This window comes from Diabrotica virgifera, chromosome 9, assembly GCF_917563875.1.
Source record: "Diabrotica virgifera virgifera chromosome 9, PGI_DIABVI_V3a".
NCBI classification, from domain to species: Eukaryota; Metazoa; Arthropoda; class Insecta; order Coleoptera; family Chrysomelidae; genus Diabrotica; species Diabrotica virgifera.
Genome location: NC_065451.1, coordinates 160,097,319 through 160,118,372, shown reverse-complemented (window position 1 = coordinate 160,118,372; position 21,054 = coordinate 160,097,319). Strand labels below are relative to the sequence as shown.

General features: G+C 36.2%; 1 protein-coding gene across 12 annotated transcripts in view; it reads right to left on the bottom strand.

Moving 5' to 3' along the window:
• The window catches only part of LOC126892391 (hepatocyte nuclear factor 4-gamma), a 465,924-nt gene that overhangs the window by 123,640 nt on the left and 321,230 nt on the right, over positions 1-21,054 (bottom strand). The gene's annotated exons all lie outside the window — the stretch shown is intronic.

Sequence of the window (21,054 nt, the reverse complement as noted above, 5' to 3'; positions counted from 1 at the left end):
TTGAATTCGCGTTGAGGGCAGCTGTGGCTGTATCCTCCCTAAAGACAGGTATAATTTGCAAATGAGTACGGGAAACCACAGAAAACCGAACTCTCCCTGTCCGAGGCAAAACTCTAAGTGAGTTATTTATCTAACGGTTAATTCTAAAATAAAGTGGAGTTGCCTCCAGGATATCAGTATATTCACCAGGGATGTCTTCTGTGCTGGCAAGAGTCAGCAATTTTGTTGGTAGGTGAGGTAATTTTCGTTTGGGTGTTCTGGTGAATACACTACCAAAGGATGAGCAGGTAGTTTTAAGGACGTTTTGAGCTCTGATGTTTTGGCTGTTTATGATTTTTGTAGTAAAACTCCTGCTCAGAGAGGAGATTCTCTCGTTTAGTGGCTGGATCCTTGCTAGATGATGTATGAGTCTAGATGGGTAGTCTCTTCGTTTGTAGTTTATTTTGCGGAGTATGCTGCGTTCTGTGGCCAGTAATCTTTCTGTGTTGCGTTTGTTTAGTAATGTGTAGATGTTTGATTTGTATTCGATTACTGGCCGTATGAATGTTTTGTATGTGTGCGTTAGTGTGTGTTTATGCGTCCGACCGAATCTTCCACAGAGACTGTTGAGCAGATTAACCCTCCGTTTCACCCTTTTGCGGGTTTCAGCCAGATCTCTGTCCCAGTTTAGCGTTCTATCAAAAATGACGCCTAGGTACTCAATCTGGTCACGAAGTTGTAATCTCTCGCCCCACAGGTCCAGAACGACTCTCTCTTCTGCATTACGTGTAGTGTGTGCGCTTAGGTTTGGGTGTCTGAATAGTATGGTTTGTGTTTTGTTTGGATTAAGTGTTACTCGCCATCTTCCACACCATCTTTCGACGGTGTTAAGGTGATTTTGAGCACACCTATTCAAAACGTGAATATCTCTCGATGTTGTTATTAGTGCAGTGTCGTCCGCATACAGTAATGTTAGTGTATTGGTGTTTCTAGGGTTAGGAAAGTCGCTGTTGTATATTGTGTATAGTATGGGTGCCAACACGGAACCTTGAGGTACTCCTGCTGATGGAGTAAAAGAGGTAGACAGCAGTGATTTGATCTTAACCATGACGGTGCGGTCCGAGAGATACGAGTGAATGAGTTTTATGAAAGGAATGGGCATGCCGACGTCCCAGAGTTTCTTTGTCAGGCCGGCGTGCCAAACCTGATCAAAGGCCTTCTGCACGTCCAGGAATATGCCAAGTGCTAGATTTTTGTCGTTGAGAGTTTGAGTTATATGTGTGACGATTTCTGTCAACGCCGTTTTTGTGGAGAGACCTTCTCTAAAGCCGAATTGGTAGGAGAGAATGATATTATTTTCGGTGGTAAAGTCAACGATTCTCTCCTTAAGGATCCTTTCGAAGACCTTACCAAGAACACTTAGTAGAGAAATCGGCCTGTAAGAGTTTAGATTTGTCTTTGTTTTGCCCTTTTTAGGGAGCATGATGGTGTGTGCTACTTTCCAAGCTTTTGGAAAGTAGCAGAGAGTTAGAGCGGCGTTGACAATGTTCGTCATATATTGTGCGACGCTCGGTGGGAGGTGTCTTACGCAGTTCCTGTTGATGTTGTCAGGACCTGGTGCATTGGAGTTGCCAATTTGGCAGTAGTCCTCCAATGTTTGTTGACTCACGGGTGCCGTAAGCGGGTGCTCACGGCGAAACCGTGGATCGAATGGGGTTGCGAGCAGTCGTACTATATCTCTCTCGACCACCTCGTAGTAGTCTTGATCGAACTTTTGGTCGTGGGGCGTGACTAATGTATTTTGGAGGTGTGTCTTGAAAGCTTCGGCTTTCTCTTGGTCTGAATTTATAATTTGATTATTTATGACTAGATGAGATGGATTTGCTTGTTTCTGTTTAGTTAGGACTTTAAATTTATGCCAGAATCTAGCCCCATCACGGTAGTCCAAGCCAGCGGTGGCATCACGCCATTGTGACGCTTGCATGTTTTTCACCTCTAGCTTGATCCTAGCCGAGATACGGTTATACTCTGCCTTGAGAAGTGGATCGCGTGTTCGTTGGAATTGACGTAGGAGACGTCTTTTGTGTTTGATTTGATTTACTATGTGTTGAGGGAGTGGTGGTCTCTTTGGGTTTATAACCCGATTGGGGACTGATAGGTCAATTGCTTGTCCTATCAGTGTTTGAAGGACCGTGATATCGTTATCGATGTCAGCTTGCGTGTTTAAATTGCCTAACTGAGGAATATTCTGATTTAGATAGTGTCTATATAGGTTCCAGTCGGCATGTTTATAGTCTCTCATTACTCGTATATGTGCCTGTTGGTTCGGATTTAATATGTTTTCGTTTATGAGTATAGGTAGGTGGTCCGACGTTATAGAATCACCGATGATGCAAACATCGTCCAATACGTCTATCATGTCATACGTGCATATGACATGGTCGACGATAGAGGTGCCATTGTGATTAAATAACGTAGGTTCAGTGTTTCTGATTCTGTGAATGGGCAGTTCAAGGAGACAATCAGACAGCAGGTTACCCGCCACATTTGTGAACGTATCACCGAACTGCGTGTTTCTGGCGTTAAAATCACCCAGAATAATCGCCTTGCTCAGCCCAGAGACATATTCCAGAAGTGTATCTGAGAGTGTTTGTTGTGGATGTTTGTAATAAGAGACTATTGTCAGCGTCGTGTTGTTGTTTAGGTGTATGTCAACTGCCAAGACATCTTCATCAGTAATACCTACTTGAATAGGGATAGTATGAGGGGAAAAGGGTATACCATATTTAATAAGGAAGCCGTTACCATGAGATATTCGGCATTTTGGGCGGTGGTGAGTGCTATAGCCAGGATAAGATGGAGAGGTTTTTAATTGGGTGTCGGTAAGGGCAAGTATTTGAATATTGTGGGTATCAAGTAAGTTTTTGATGAACGGTTTTTTCCTACCGGCACCCTGACAGTTAACCGCACCCATTGTACTGTCCATTTAAATGAATTGTGGGGTGTATGTGACTGTGGCTCTATTGTTATGGGCCACGATAGTACTCGTGTGTCCAAACATAGAGCAGGTGAGGTTGTTGGCGCAGTCCAGTACCGACTGTCTTCGGTCTGGGAGGACGTTTACCATTAGTAAGGAAATGAATTCAAGCGTGGTTTGCATATCGGAGGTGAAAGTGTAAGGTGGGATTCTTTTTTGGGTAGTAATGGGCTGAGTTTCTTCGAGAGTGGGAGGGGCCTCTTTCCGTAACGGACACTTTGGCGAGTAAGCCGCATGAAGTCCGTCACAGTTAGGACATTTGGGTGAGGTTTGTTTTGTGCATGCTGAAGAACGATGTTCTTCACCGCATGTGGGACAGCGGAACTGTTTCAGGGTGCATTCCTGGATAGTGTGTCCATTTCGAGCACACCTGTTGCAGTATTTAGGTATGGGTGGGATGGGATTAGAGTTTAAGGGAAGTTCACCTCGTACAGAAATGCCGTCAAGATAAAAGCCTCTTGTCAGCAGTTCTGTATATTTTTCCTCACTATCTGTGATTAGTTTAATAAACGAGGTGTATACTCCTTCCCGAGATACGATGCGCCAGAGACGGATCACTGGAACACCTAAGTCGGAAAGGATGACTTTGACTTCATCGTCAGTATAGTAATTAGCTATGCCTTTCAAGACGATCATGAAGGTTGGTTTATAGGTGGTTTGAGTGCGGTTGGATAATCTGTGTTTGGGGGTTAGTGTGATTTGGGAGTCGCCGAATTTATCACGCACTTTGCGCTGTATTTCGACATGATTGATGGGATTTCTGGTGGTGAGGTATGCTATCTGTGTTGGAAGGACTCTGCATTGGATAATTTGATTTAGGAGGATTTCTTGGGTGTTTATTATTCTGTGGAAATCACGCTGATTGCACTTTTCCACAGGGATGTTATTGAAGATGTATTCAAAGGAGTTAGGATGAGGTTGAGGGATAGCGTTACTGGATGTGGAGGCTGTTTGACGGGTAGCAGAGGCGTAGGTAGGTTGGTTGTTGTTAGGTTGTGAGGTTAGTGGGTGCCTAGGTGGTATAGTGGTAGTAATATTGGTTGGATGATGGTTGTTTAAAGGTTGTGTTGGGTGGTTGTTAAAAGGATGTGTTGATTGATTGTTTAAAGGTTGTGTTGATTGGTTGTTTAAAGGTTGTGTTGAATGGTTGTTTAAGGGTTGCGTTGTTTGTTTGTTTATTGTGTGTGTGATTTGGTTGTTTGTTTGATTGTTGTTAGATGTATTGATAGAAGGTTGGTTGGTTGTAGGTTGATTTAGCATTTGGTTGTTATTGTTTACTTGATTGTTTGTTGTTGACGTCGAACGGCCAGCTGAACCCTTAACTCTCAGCAGTGCTGATATCAGGAGGTCCAGCTTGTCGTCCGAGATTTTGTCTAAAGAGTTGAGAAACGTGTCAATTACTTCGTCTGTTGTAGGTTGTGTACTATATTGAGATGTTTCAGTTATGTTGGACGTGTTGATAGAGCTAGAATGTGAATCGTCGTATGTTGCAATGTCGTTAAAGGAGTCGTTGTCATTTGTGGGTAGTTCGTTGTTTTCGTTATCGTTGTTTTGTGAGTCGGTGTCGTTTATATTTGGGGGGTCGGGTGGTTTGTTTGGGTCGATGGGCAACTTTGAAGCGGACCTTAGTGATCGGGTCTCCATGATGCTATTCGAAGGTCAGAGTTTATTGAAGACACCTGTTCAGCTATACGTGGTGCAATGTATAGCTAGGTAGGGCCACCGGACTGTACAAACTGTTTTTGTTAGGCTGTAGGGTCCCACGATGTGTGTATTCTCGCGATATACTATTTGAGTCCGAACCGCGGCCAATTCCCGTCGAAACGACCAACTGCTGAACGCTAACGGCTTAAGTGGACGTGCCTTCTTACGGAGCAGTCCACCGACCTACGCTAACAACAGTGTGTCGCCGAACGGAAAAATACCGGTAGTGGAAAAGCCCTGGCCGGGAATATCCACTTGTTCGATTCGAGCCAAATACCACACCGATCGGTATACGCCGTGATAAAAATCACAGCGTACACGTCTTCGTAACCTTTGTAGCAGATTACAACGCTTTTTTTTTCTCTTGCTTTCGCTGGTACGATACTATTCGCGGGTTGTTTTATAAGACGGAACGAGTCACGCTGTATGACCCAGCACGTTGAACTTGCGACAAGCGGATAGCTGTAGCTAATCGGCAGGTCGCGTCAACGTCTGTGCTATAAGGTCACCTACGTGCTTATCGCTCGGAGCTCTAGAAACAACTATGAGCTCGTTCCACTGAGCAGGAATTTAATACTTTAGTGGAGGGGGCGGCGCTGAGTCAGCCACCCCCCACTACTTAAAAATAGGAATATTGAATCGGTTTTTGCGGCAGAATTACGAGCTATTTATGAGCTCTTGAAATTATATAGTTTCGATTTTTGAGCTCATCCCCTTCACCCCCAAACAACCCTTTAATTGATTTAACTTAAGAGAAAAATGCTGAGAAAACTTAAAATATATCGTATTGCGGATATAATTCCTATAGCTTATATACTCTAAGAATAAACTATTAAATCACGTGCATTTCGATTATTGAGCTACAACCCCTTCGCAAGAAAACCACCCTATCTTCCCGGCTTAACCCGCCGTTACACGCGTCTTCTATTCGGACGTGGTTGCACGCGTATGAGCGTCGCCCTCACCTACATAAGTTCGACTTATTTCGAGGAAGAATGAATGTCAACATGTATAAATATAAAATGGGTTGTATTCACATATTATAGAAAGTCTCGTATACCAACTTTTTTTATTAATTTAACAAAACAAAAGTAAAAATAATATAATAGATCAAAAGCAAGTTTTCTTTAATTTTCAATTTCAGCAAGCCACTGAAGAAATTAACGTTATTTACGCGAATTCATTTTACTAAAAATACAAATTAAAATTAACAACTGTCCTGAAGCTATTTCTTTGTGGTATTTATGTAATTAACTATTAATATTTTGTATTTTGATAACGACGTCCGAGGTGGAATTCGAAACGTCAATAAAATCAATTTTTCAAGTTAAATTGTGGCTTATTTCCCAATTAGAATAGGTAAATTTAAAAATGGGTTCTTAACCAGTGGCGCACCTAGAATTTTCCTCTGGGGGGGAGGGGGGTTAGCTTGGGCACCGAAAGTTTTTTGTATTATTTGTGAAAGACAAGTTACATTTTCCTACTTTCTTTTATATATATTTCTATATGCTCTGGGTGGATTTTTAACCCCTAAACCCCCCACTCGGTGTGCCACTGTTCCTAACCTAATCCAAACAATATTATTTTAATTAAACCTACCTAAATATTAAATAAAAACCTAAAAGTTTCTTTGAGATAACAGAAACGTGATTTCACCGTGATTGCACGCGCAGTGAGGAATTCCCTCACTTGAAGAGGGATGTCTCTTCTTTCAACTATCACACAGCACACTGACCGCCAGAAATATTCTATAACTTTTTCATACCCTCTCATGAACCATGCTAAAGGCATTCCTGGGTGCTTAAGGTTATCGTATTAGTTTACACAATTTCATTGGTTATAAACAAATATGGTGAGGGATTCCCTCATAGCGCGTGTAATGGCGGGTCGGCTTAAGAGAAAGTTGTACTTAAAATGCATTAAATTAATTATTTGGCGACTACGTATCATTTAATAATTTATAAGCTCCCAAATTACGCGCATTTAGATCAGTAAATTGCAATTTATTTTGTATAGTGCAGTCATCATCATCATCATCAGGGCTTTTCATTCCAGGTGGAATGTTTGCCGCTCTTACTTAGAGCTCTCAGATTCGCTTATTGCGGTGAATCACTCCGCATTCCACTTGTATGTTGTCAAAGTTTGTTATATGACTTGGCTTTCGTTACTATTTTCTTCCACTCATTTCGATATGTGCATAGTTCCCTCCAGTTTCTCACTTCCAGAATTTTGATATCTCTCATGACCTGGTCCTCCCATCTCTCTCTGGGTCTTCCTCTTGGTCTTTCAGTTGCCGGTTTCCATTTGGTGATCTTCTTAATCAGTCGGTCGTTCTTCCTTCTTTCTATGTGTCCCAGCCATCTCAGCCTCTGTGATTTAATAAATCTAACTATATCTTCTCCCTTCATTATGTCTCTTAGTTCATGGTTCATTCTTCTTCTCATTTCTCCGTTGTCCATTCTTATCGGGCCCATAATGCGTCTGAGGATTTTCCTTTCGAATATTCTCAATTTTTCTTCATCTTTTTCCGTGAGGCACATTGTCTCTGCATATAGTATAGTGCAGTCACTGAAGGTAAAAATCAACGATTACCTTCAATTTCGGTGAACCTTCATCGATTTTCACGAAAATTGCTCAGTGGTTAGAGGATACCTCAAGAAACAAAGGTGACATGGTACCACCTTGCGCCTTTACCCTTAGGGTGGATACCGCCCCTTCTCGGGGTGAAAATTATTTTATAAAAAATAACTGCACAAATCTATAAAAGAACAAATTATAGGCAAAATTTATTATATAAAGTTATTAAAATAAGTCAATACTTGTTAAGTTATTAAAGATCAAAGATTTCAATTATTCGTGAAAAAAAATGCATGTTTGGAAGCGGTTTTTCGTAAATCACTCAAAAACTGTAAATTTTTACAAAAAAGTTAATAGTAGTTTAATTCGTATAGCTTATATTCTAAGAATAAACTCTTAAATCACGCGCTTTTCGATTATTGAGCTACAACCCCTTCGCAAGAAAACCATCCCATATTCCCGGCTTAAGAGAAAGTTGTACTTAAAATGCATTAAATTAATTATTTGGCGACTACATATCATTTAATCATTTATAAGCTCCCAAATTACGCGGGTAAAAATCACTGAAGGTAAAAATCAACTATGATCTTCGATTTCGGTAAATCTCCATTCATTTTTACGAAAATTGGTGAGCGGATAGAGGATACCTCTATCCGCTCGATTTACCGAAATCGAAGGTCATAGTTGATTTTTACCTTCAGTGACTGCACTATAGAAAGAAATTGGCAATTCAATAATTGAGATGCGTATATTTTGCGAGCTCATAAATTATTAAAAGATATGTAGTCGCCAAATAATTAATTTAAATAATTTTTTCTACAACTGTGTTAAAAATGCAATTTTTAGCATTCCATATGAGCGTTAAAAATGCTACTTTAAGGCACTAGTGCTTTAAAAAAAATTTAAGGCACTGCAGTTCGTATTGACCGTATATGCAATTTTGATGTAATGTCAAAAAAATATAAAACTGGAATGTCAGTCAAGTTCAAGTAAAAGTTTTTAGATATTGTCCTGTAATTACGTTTGTAGAAAAAATATTGTATGATATGCCTGTTAAAAAGTACATTTTTATAAGGCACTCATGTGATCTTGCAGAACTCGCTGTCGCGCATTCTGCAAACTTTCACATGCGTGCCTTAAACGTGTATTTTTAACACTTATATCATAAATAACTATTAAGTACAACTCTCTCTTAACCCGGGAATATAAGATGATTTTCTTGCGAAGGGGGTGTAGCTCAATAATCGAAAGGCGCGTGATTTAAGAGTTAATTCTTAGAATATAAGCTATACGAATTAAACTACTATTAACTTTTTTGTAAAAACTTACAGTTTTTCAGTGATTTACGAATGCTTCAAAACATGCATTTTTTTCACGAATAATTAAAATCTTTGATCTTTAATAACTTAAAAAGTATTGACTTATTTTAATAACTTTATATAATAAATTTTGCTTTTAATTTGTTCTTTTATTGATTTGTGCAGTTATTTTTAATAAAATAATTTTCATCCCCGAGAAGGGGCGGTATCCACCCTCAGGGTAAAGGCGCAAGGTGGTACCATGTCACCTTTGTTTCTTGAGGTATCCTCTAACCACTGAAAAATTTTCTTGAAAATCGATGAAGGTTCATGGAAATTGAAAGTAATCGTTAATTTTTACCGTTTTATCGTTAATTATAATCGTTAGTTTTTAAGGTAATCGTTTTAGTGGGGGGGGGGGAGGCTGACCCCACCAAAGTATTAAATTCCTGCTCAGTGGAACGAGCTCAAAATTTTTAGTTTGCGGAATATGAAAACTCATAAATAGCTCATAAATCAGGGCTATTTGTTTTTTAATTTTTGCAAGTGGGGGGGGGGGGCAGCTCAACACGGGTACTCTCTCCTGCTTCCTAAACTCCTTCCTCATCTTATGTTTCCCCATTGTAACTTTTAGTTAGTCCCCTTCTAGTGTTACTGTGTTCATTATTTCGTATCCTTTCCCCAATTCTCGCAATACTGCAGTGTTCATTTTCTTCTGTATCCATACTGTTCTAGGCATTCTTCTGTAACACTACATTTCAAATGAATGTAGGTTATTTATGTGTTCTTGCTGCAATCTCCAGCTTTCAAGTGCATATTGCAGTATCGAAAACACGTAACATCGCAGAGTACCTATTCTCAGTTCTAATCTAAAGCATCCACTATACTACTCGCGAAGTTGATCGAAGTTCAGCGAGCACGAAAGTGTAGAGAGGTACTTCATGCGACTTCGCTTCGCCTCGGGCTACTTCCATTCTGTGTCCGTTTTTACGACGGAGTCAAAGAACTCGAAGTTAGTTTCTCCCCGGTCGAATGTGATCCTCGAAGTTGAACGAGTATGTAGAGATGCACTTCGGACAACTTTCCCTACTAGTACTTCGTCGAGGACCTTTGTTAACTATAAAATCTTAAATACGAACCCTGCGATATCTCTCGAAATAAACATCAGATCGAAAAACTGAAAAATACGTAAAAAATGTATAAACATTTTCAATTTCTTTGCAACACTAAAATGCAGCAGCTGCATAATACTCTGGTTAAATCGGAGAGTGCAGGAAGAGTCTATACCGGTTTCGGAGGTTTTTTCCTCCTCATCAGTAGTCTCATGTCCTCTTCTCCCCGATTTCCCCAGGTATCATACTTTGGGTCTTTCCGAATTGCAAAGAACGAAATGCCGCGGATGAACTGGAGCCATCTACCGAAAAACAAAATAAGTTATCAATCGAAGTAGCACAGAAAACGACAATAAATATCGTTCCCATACCACAAGATTGGACAGGTGGAATACTTTCTTCGGTTACAACCTCCCGAGATTTTCAAGAATTATAAATCATACAGGATGCCGAGGAAATTAAGAGAATTTTAAATAATTCACAACCCATCTGCTCAGCGTGGTAAAAGTTCCAACAAGAAAGATTCCTTAGTACTCAACAAAAGACTAAATGAATTAAAATGTATAAACATTTTCAATTTCTTTGCAACACGAAAATGCAGCAGCTGCATAATACTCTGGTTAAATCGGAGAGTGCAGGAAGAGTCTACACCGGTTTCGGAGGTTTTTTCCTCCTCATCAGTAGTCCCATATCCAGGAGGTTGTAACCAAAGAAAGTATTCCACCTGTTGTCAATCTGGTGGTATGGGAACCATATTTATTGTCGTTTTCTGTGCTACTTCGATTGATAACTCATTTTATTTTTCGGTAGTTTCTCTAGTTCATCCGCGGCATTCCGTTCTTTGCAATTCGAAAAGGCCCAAAGTATGATACCTGGGGAAATCGGAGAGAAGAGGATATGGGACTACTGATGAGGAGGAAAAAAAACCTCCGAAATCGGTATAGACTCTTCCTGCACTCTCCGATTTAACCAGAGTATTATGCAGCTGCTGCATTTTCGTGTTGCAAAAAAAAATGAAAATTTTTATACATTTTAATTCATTTACTCTTTTGTTGAGTACTAAGGAATCTTTTTTGTTGGAACTTTTACCACGCTGAGCAGACGGGTTGTGAATTATTTAAAATTCTCTCATCTTAATTTCCTCGGCATCCTGTATGATTTATAGGGAGCGGATTTATATGCGATCAATTTTGATGAAATATGCGAATATATATGCGGTAAAAAATTACGAAATATGCGCAAGATATGCACAAAAATTCAAAAAATGCGCATTTCGAGAAACCACAAATTTTCTGTTCTATTCTATTCTAGGGGGTTCTTTTATAGGGGGGGGGGGGTGGCAATCTGATTTATTATCTTTCAAATAAAATCATTTTTTTTATATATGCAATTTATTCACAGTTTTTACAAAAACTGCTACCAATAGTTACCTATTTAAAATAAAACAACAATATCACTATAAATTATCTTCGATTATAATTCACTACAATGGGTTTTTCCAAATTTTTTACGAGAAAACATATTCTTTGATCAGATAAAATATTTTTATAACTTAAAAAACTTCTTTCAACATCAATAGAAGTAATTGGGGCGTATTTAAAATAACTTGTTAATTTCCGCTAGAAGATCGCAAAACTATGGTTAAAGGTGTAAATTCTCTCAACAATAGAGGATTTAAAAGAATTACCAGAATTATAGGTACATACTAAATATAATAAAAGTAAATAAAATTCGGATTTCCGGATAAACCATCCTTCATCACTACAAGGACAACCTACAATCATTTTATAACGGCGTACTATAAGCACTACTAAGTACTTTGTATAAAGATCGGGTATTTTCTAAGAAAAAATGAAAGGCAGTGAATGAGCCGTCTCTCTTCAGGTAGTTTTAGAATTAATAAATATATGAAGGGCTTAATGTGAAACAATGACAAGCCTCAAAAAGGTAAAAGTGAGATATTTGACTTTGAATGTTAAAAATAATATTAAAAAATCCAGTAACAACTTTTATTGTTTTAGTTTAGATATTTCGATGCATCATGCCCTATGAGATCATAGTTGACAACAATATTAATAAAATTACTTACACTCGAGAAAAAACAGCATTTATTTAAAAAAAAATGTGGCATGTTACATTATTCCATTAATAATAAATACCAAAAATTTTAGATATATGTAGATTCAGAATTGTCTATTATTGACTGAGTTCGTGGTGGTTTCAACCCTATACGTGTTAAACAGTGTTTATTTCTTTGTCTCCATCAACTTGTTGGAATTTTTGACGGGTGTGTTTGGTTTTGTCCTTTTTATTGACGGACCTTGTTCATTATCCTACAACCAAATGCAATAATATAACAAGCCACGTCATAAGCCACTACATTAATCTTGAATGGTAATAATGTGACAAGCCACATTTAGGAAAAAATTACATATCGCTGTATTTTCATTATTTGAGTCACTTCTAGATTGTACATAGTCAGGGTTACGGTCACTGTCATCGAATGTCAAGTCAACTTTACTATTTTTCTTGCTAGAATCATCAGAACTCAATAATTATCCGAATTGCTTCCGCCCATGTTCGCCATTTTGATGAGTAGATACTAGAGACAAACTAGACCTATGCAATAGTGTGACCATAGATTTATCGGGCCATCTATTAACGAAGGGCTGAGATAATTTGTTAGTGGCTTGTTATACTATTACTTTAACCAAGAATAACACTAACTTGTTTTGAAATCATGTGTGGCTTGTCATTGTTTCACATTAAGCCCTTCATATATACATACGACAGCCTGTGCGGGGAAATATTTTGTGTTGAATTAAAAAATTTAAAATTTTTTTTGGACTTAATGTTTTTAAATAGGCACAAAATATGCATGTTTCTTTAAAAATATGCAAAATTTAGTAAAGTTCTCAAATATGCGAAATATGCATGCAATATGCATTTAGCATAAAATCCGCTCCCTAATGATTTATAATTTTTGAAAACCTCGGGAGGTTGTAACCAAAGAAAGTATTCCACCTGTTGTCAATCTGGTGGTATGGGAACGATATTTATTGTCGTTTTCTGTGCTACTTCGATTGATAACTTATTTTGAAGAATATGTGTTCAATATTTTTCAAAAATCTATCGAATGATACCAGACAGGCCCACCACAAAGGTGGGGTAGGGAGTTACTTTAAAATTTTAAATAGGAACCCCATTTTTACTGCAGATTCGAATTCTTTACGTAAAAATAAGTAACTTTTATTCTAGAATTCTTTTCGAATTATGGATAGATAATGCTATAATCGGAAAAAACAGTTTTTGGAAATGGAAAATTAAATTAAAAAATGGAAAATGCCCACTAAAATAAAAAGCTTAACTTTAGTGGGTTTTAGGACATCTGCACAATTAACCCAATAGGTCCCCATGACGCTTTAGTAACTGCAAGCATCCAAGACTGTTCTACTATAGCCATGAAATTCTTATTTTCCCGCTACACTTTGCCTATATCACTATCCGTGAATGTTCAGCAAATTAAATTATCAGTATGTATTAAGAGGATGGGTACGTATTTTCGGCTGCAATGCTATTCAAATGGGGATTAATTTTTTTCGAATCCTGAGAAAACTAATAAGTATTTCTGAAAAATTTAAACGCAGAATGAAAGATTATGTTATGGGCGAGGGCCGAAAGTCCCTGAGAACTTCTATAATGTTTATTTTAGTAAGTTACAGGGGTGAAAAACTAAGAGAAAATTTAGTGTGATATTTAATTTAAAATATCTCATTCAAAATATACTTTTTATTTATTCTAAGAGACTTTCGGCCCTCGGTAATAATATAGTCTTTCATTCTGCGTTTAAATTTTTCAAAAATATTTATTGGTTTTTTCAGGATTCGAAAAAAATGAACACAATGTCCGTGGTAATATTTCCAAATCTATCTTTGTCATACAACGCACTCAGTCGAATAGAATATTGTCAGACAGTGACAATTTTAAATATTTGACATGGCATCGGAAATATTTTGAGTTGTTGATTAAATAATATTGATATATAATGTATTTGATAAATAATTGATTTAAGGCGTGAACTTAATAAAAAGTTATTTATTGTGTATTATTTGTGGAAGATCCAAGCAGAGAATACATCAGGATAATAATTATTCTGTGATCCAAGTATTTTGTTGTTGAAGCTGTTCAAAATTGTAAGCGTTCCATAGTAACAATATATGTATTATTAAAAAATCACTTTAACACTTTTCCTCTTTTCTCGATTGAGTATTAGTATTTGTTATACATTATAAATTATACATAGTTAGTGAAAAAATTATCACATTTATTAACTGAATTAATAATTTGCAATTATAAAAATAACAGTTATCGAAGAACATTCAAAAGCCATCTCTTTAAATTAATAACATTTTCAAGTAAAATGACATTCTAGTAATGTTTACATATCCATATGATTCAATTTGTACTCTACCAGCTCCCTAGTGGGAAAGAGGTTTGAAAAAGTTTGGGAAAGAGGCTGAAAAAAAAGTAAATAGTGATATTTGTAGATAATTTTAAGTACTTTAATTTATATTAAAAGATCATTTACTAAAAGTTAATAGTTTTCGAGATTTGGGCAAAAAAGCTAAAAAAAGCTGAAATTTTTCGCTATTTTCGCGATTTTTTCAATGTCCCGGTAGGAAATTTTGTCTGTAAACGTCATATTCGGATTCAGAAGCCCAAAATCCATATATAATGAAGGAAATCAGAACTACCCCAAAACTTTCCTAGTCAAAACACAATTTTATTGAATCAATACCAGTGTGAATTTGACTACACGTAATTTGCCGTGTAAAGACAGAAAAAGTAGGGATACCCGTAAAATATTTGCGAATTATGTACCGATGGCCTTAAAGCTTTAAATAACATTGTAATATTATGCGTTATGATAATGTCATTATTTGCTATAAAAATGTTGGAACTGCTATAAAGAATATTCGTGGAAATGTATGTCTAATAGTTTATTTCATCAAAGACCTTGTCAGTTACCTTTCATGAAATGTTCGTGTCAGCTAACAATATGTACGTAGACATAAGTATGTAATTGAAGAATTTCCTTTGTAAGACGAACCATCTGTTCAAACATCACATTTCTGTCATATCCATAAAAATGCTTCTCTACATGCAGTTGGTCGTCCTTATGTAATTGACTTCATCACACGTGTGAAATGCAATTCTCCAAAGAACATAATATTAATATTAAGTATAAAAATAATCTAATGTTTGCTATACTGTAAAAGAGAGTGCGTTTTGCTTATATACGGGTTTTTGAAAACAAAACAAAAGATATCACAAAGCTTGAGAACTTAAAGTGAACAAAATCTTTTTCAAAACCATTTTTGGCATATCAACCAAGGGCGGATCCAGAGAGGGGGCCATGGCCCCCATGAAGAAAAATATATTTTATATATTTGCAGTCCAAATGTCTTTAGTTTCAAACATAGGTTAGTTTAGTTTCAAACATATAATTAGGTTCAAAGTGCAAATTATTACTGTGTCATATTTTACAGAGGACCGACGTATCCCACGTGGAAAAGCTTTCTCTAAATTTGAGATACATAATATGTTATATTATACAATAACAACATTCGTGAAGACTTTTGTCAAGTTGATTGACGCTTATGAGAAAAAAATAATTAGTAAAACTTACAGTTGTAGAGTAATGAGTTCTGAAGCGGTCGGTGCAGTAACAGAAATAAAAACGATCGCAACAAATGCAGTAATATGTCCTTGCTTGAATTACTTATATTTTCAACAACTCCCTTTCAACTTCTATTAATGTATCGTCCATCAGAAACACAATGGGAACAATGAAGTCAGTAATATCATTTTTAACATGTCAGCCAAGAGAAATGAAGTTTTAAAACTGAAACTCGGACAAAATTTAACAAGTTTATGTGAAACAAGATGGGCTGAGCGCCATGAAAGCTTAATGCAGTTCAAATCTGGCATTTTACATGATTTAAGCACTAACATCTATCTCAACATGAAAAGATCTCAAGACTGCTGCACTTGCATCATCATTCTTTATGCACATCTGAGTTTCTAGTATCAATGATGTCACTGATTGACAAACTAAAATTAATATTGCCATTAAGACGACTTCTACACAAACAAAATCTCTTGATGCTAACCTGGCGACTAAGGCTGTTTCCAATAGATACCATGCCGACTTTGAAAGACAGAAGATCCAACTGCGAAGAAAGTTTTAGTAAGATCTTTACCGAAGTTAAAGATTTAGTAGACGAATTGGATGTTAAAGTGAAGTTACCTAGATTTGTGGTTAGACAGACTAAGAGAGCCAATCATTCAGGTGGACCAGAAGAATATTACAGACATTCAATTTACATACCTCTTCTAGACAATGTTTTTATCAATTTAACGTCAAGACTACATATCACCTCATTGGAATGTTTGTGGCTACGGGGCATTATTCCCACACTCCTAACTGATTCCCAAGGAGAAAAAGAAGTGGATTCCCTCCCGAAAATCGGTCCTGGATCCGCCCTTGATATCAACTTATTTGATTCTTCTTCTTGATGTGCCTATCCGTTACGAATGTTGGCGATCATCATGGCAATCTTCACCTTATCTGCAGCAACGCGGAAAAGCTGCACAGATGTTGTGTTGAACCAGGTTCTGAGGTTCTTTAACCAGGATGATCTTCTTCTTCCTAGACCTTGCTCTCCAAATATTTTTCTTTGCAGGATGGCTTGTAGGAGGGCATATCTGGATTCATTTCGCATAATGTTTCCAAAGTAATCCAACTTTCGAGATTTGATGGTGGTCAGTACCACTCGGTTCTTCCCCATTCTTCTAAGGACCTTCTCATTTGTGACCCGATCAGTCCATGGGATTTTAAGAATTCTCCGATATAGCCACATCTCAAATGCTTCCAACTTTCGGCACATATCCTCGTTCAAGGTCCATGATTTTAACACCATAAAAAAGGACAGAGAAGACGTAACATGTCAACATTCTTACTTTTATAGCAAGAGAAAGGTTGTGGCTCTTGAAAAACGCGCCCATACGGTTGAAGATTGATCTAGCTTTTCCGATGCGCGCTCTTATCTCTTGGTTGTTGGTCCATTCTTCATTTATTATGGTGCCGAGGTAGTTGTAGTGCCTCACTCTTTCCACAGGGGTTTGGTTGTTATAGAGTTGACCTTCTGTTATCTTTTTCTTGCTGACGATCATAAGCTTTGTTTTCTTTTAGTTTATGTCGAGTCCATATTGTTGACTATAATACGTGATTTTATTATGAGGACTTGTAGGTCTTCTAGGTTATCCGCAAATACTATGGCGTCATCTGCATACCTGATGTTATTTAGCCGGTACCCGTTTAGTAGAATACCTTTTTCAGTTTCGTGCAAAGCTTCGATAAATATTTTTTCAGAGTAAAGATTGAAAATTAGGGGGGACAAAATGCAGCCCTGCCTCACTCCACGCATGATTTTCACATATTCGGTGTGTTCACCGTCAACTCTGAGGTTTGCAGTCTGATTCCAGTAAAGGTTTCTAATTATTTTCAGATCTTGGTTGTTAATTCCTGCTTCTTTTAGTATTTGCATAATCTTTGCGTGTTGTACTCGATCAAACGCCTTCTCGTAATCAACCAGACATGCGTATACGTCGCAATTTACGTCTCTGCATCTCTGGAATAAGACTTGTATTGAAAACAAAGCCTCTCTCGTACCAACAGCATTTATGAACCCAAACTGGTTGGGCGAAATTTGACTTTCACATAGCTTGTAAATTCTCGTATGGATTAGCTTTAGGAACAATTTTAGGAGATAACTCATCAGGCTTATCGTACGGTATTCTTCGCATTTTTGGATCCTGGTTTTTTTGGAAGTGCAATAAACCCAGACTTCAGCCATTCTGTTGGTATTTCTCCAGAGTTGTAAATTATGTTGTTGAATATCTTTGTGATTATTTCTATTGATTCGTTGTCCATCAGTTTAAGTAGTTCTGCTTGTATATTATCGGGACCTGCTGCTTTGCCATCCTTTAGCTGTGTTATGGCAGAATAAACTTCCTGCCATAGTGGCAGTAAGTTTGATTAAAAAGTACAAATTGTCAGTAGTAATTGCACAAGAGCTCTAAAATTATTGAATTTTTCCCGAGTGACACTTTGACAGTTTTAATTTCACGAGCATAAGGCGAGTGAAATTCAAAGTGTCACGAGGGAAAAAATTCTATATTAATTTTAGAGATCGAGTGCAATTTGTTGCGATTATTTCATGAATAAAACTGTACAAAACCAAAATTTTATTGTAATTTATTTATGTAAGTACAAATTAGTACAATTAAACACACAGTTGTTACAAATATGTATTTGACGGTTGAAAGTCATCACTTTTATAATTTTTAAAACATTTGTCATTAATGTCACTGAATGTATTTTTTCGTAGCAACGAAGGTCATCTGACGTAATATACTTAACGACGGACAATTATCAAAAGTTATCCATTTAATTTAGATTTCTGTAGCTTTCTATTGGTCAGAATCTCCTATGAATGAAATAATCAAATAAATTATTTAATAATTTGGTTTCACTAAAATTTATTATCCAATTTGTGCTACCAATTTCTTAAGAATTGTTTTCAGTCTAAAATCATCCGTGAAGTGAAAAACTTCAGGGCTTTAAAGTGGCTTAGATCTTTAAGAATGCAAAACTTTGACCTACAGAGATGTCTATTGAGGCACAACTCTGCAATGATGTTTATGGCGTATGTTTCCCAAAATTTTCATAAATTTTGAGATCAAAGTCAGATTTTGTTTGATGACAACGACATTAAAAAATCGTCCTCTGGATGTGGTGAATTACATGATTGTTGTAATTATTGTTCAGAAAGCATTCTGCAGTTGAAGTTATACTATGAGTAGGTACTATTATTACTTTTTCTTAGTATTCCCACCATTGCCTTTGGAATTAAATAAAATTCAAATTTATTCAAAAATATGTGTGTACAACATTTTACATTTAGATCCTATATTATTATTAGTGTCGACTGACTCACCACCATGCCTAGGCAACAGTTGCCTGCTTTGCACTGTACTATGTCAATCGAAACTGTATCAATTCTACATAAAAGTAGTATTAAGGTTGAAACTAAGAAGTAACATACCTAACTATCGAAGAGATCATGCAACAGAACAAGACGGACGGTAAACCTCTCTAGCTGCTGAATACTTTGTTAATTATAATACCAATATACACCCAAATTTTACTCTGATTATGCTGTCGTTCATACATTAAGACATTGCGTCCAAAAATAATTGTAAGTTGGTTTTTAGATAGGTTTTTATGTATTTTTTAAATTTAAATAATTTAGGTTCTTGTTTGATATGTATAGGAATTATGTTATAAAATTTAGGTCCAAAGAACATTAGGGATCTTTGTGTTACTGATTTTTTGAACTGCTGAATACTAATATCCATATTTGTTACTGATCGAGTTAATCGGTTGTTTTGAAATTTAAATTTGTTTGAGTTTATATAAACATTTAAAACACAGTTGTAGATGTAGAGCGATTTAACACTAAATATCTTGGATTCATCATATAATTTTTTTGTTGGATACAGTTTTCTTTTTTTAAAAATTATTTTTAATAGAGTATTTTGAACTGTTTCTAAAATATTAAGAGTTTTGTTAAACGCGCCACCCCATGCTACAATACAATATCTTAAGACTGATTCTGCAAGCGAGTTATAAACCATGATTATTTTTTTCCTGGGTAGAATATCTCTCAAGATATAAAATTTATGCATTAGAGCCCTTATTCGTTTACTGACATGAGTGATATGGTCTGACCAACGTAAATGTTGATCTATGAAGACACCCAAATACTTTATAGAGAAAACTTTTTCTATTGAAGAACAGTCACCATTTTGTCCTTGACATTTTGCGTTATGCAATTTTATATGAAAATTTGTAGGTTGGTCAACAATTGTTGGGCTAAAGGCGATATATTTTGTTTTATTAATATTAATTGTCAGTTTGTTAAACTTTAGTTAGCCATAAGTTTAGCTGTTTTAGGTTCATTTCAGAGCTGGTTTTAACCTCCTCCCATGTTTTCCCCATAAATAATATTGCCGTGTCATCGGCATAACAAACAATGTGGCCGTTGAAACTATTAATTCTTGTGATATTGTTCAGATAAATATTAAATAAAAGTGGTCCTAATACTGTTCCTTGTGGTACTCCGAATTTTATTCTAGATTCAGAACTCAATTCTGGGCCAATTTTCTGGGTGTCAAACGCCTTAGCTAAATCAAGGAAAACCACTAAGCATTTCAATGATTCATCCACAGCTCCTATCACTTTCTCCAGTAGGTCAACTACAGCCCTTTCTGTACTTGATTTTTTTACAAAACCAAATTGCTTATCTGAAATAACCTTATTTATATGAAAAAATTCAAGCAACCTTTCTTTTGGGGCCATTTCAAATATTTTAGCAAAATTATTTATTAAAGAAATGGGCCTATAGTTGTTCAGTTTACTCGAATTTTCGGATATAAAAATGGGGGTGACTGTAGATTCTTTCCATTGTAGTGGTATTTTACCACTTTGAAAACACAAATTTATAATATGAGTTAAAGGCTGTGAGATTAGATCATGGATATTTTTTATTGTTTTAGCATACAATTTATCTGGTCCAAGAGCACAGTTATTTTTTAACTTTGATATTAGTATTGTTACTTCATTTTTAGTTACTGGTTTTAAGAATAAGCTAGATTCAACCTTATCATTAGGAATAAAATTATCAAGTATAATTTTGTCACCGGTATTCCATTTGCCATATCAGCACCAATATTAGAAAAGAAATTATTAAACATATCTGCTTTTTCTTTGTTATTACTTACAGTTATATTGTCATTAACAATTGATATGTGTTCAATGTTTTTAGATTTTTGATTCCGACCAGAGATACCATTTATTATATTCCACATTTTTTTGTGTTTCCACCATCTTCATGAATTTTATTTTGATAAAAGTCATTCTTGGTTTTTTTTAGTAGACTATTAAGTTTGTTTCTATAATTTTTATATTCAGCATTAAGTGCTGGTGAAAATTGTTTTAATAATTTCTTTTTAAGAAAATCTCGTCGTTTGATTGATGATATCAGCCCCACCGTTATCCAGGGTTTTATTTTTGATATGTTTTTATTCATACTTTTTACCTCCGTAGAGGTTTGTGTGTAATTATTTAAGTTATTTATAAATGTATCATATGCAACTTGAGAATCTATTTTGTTGATATAAAGATCATTCCAATGTTCATTTTTTAAAAGCTGTTGTAGTT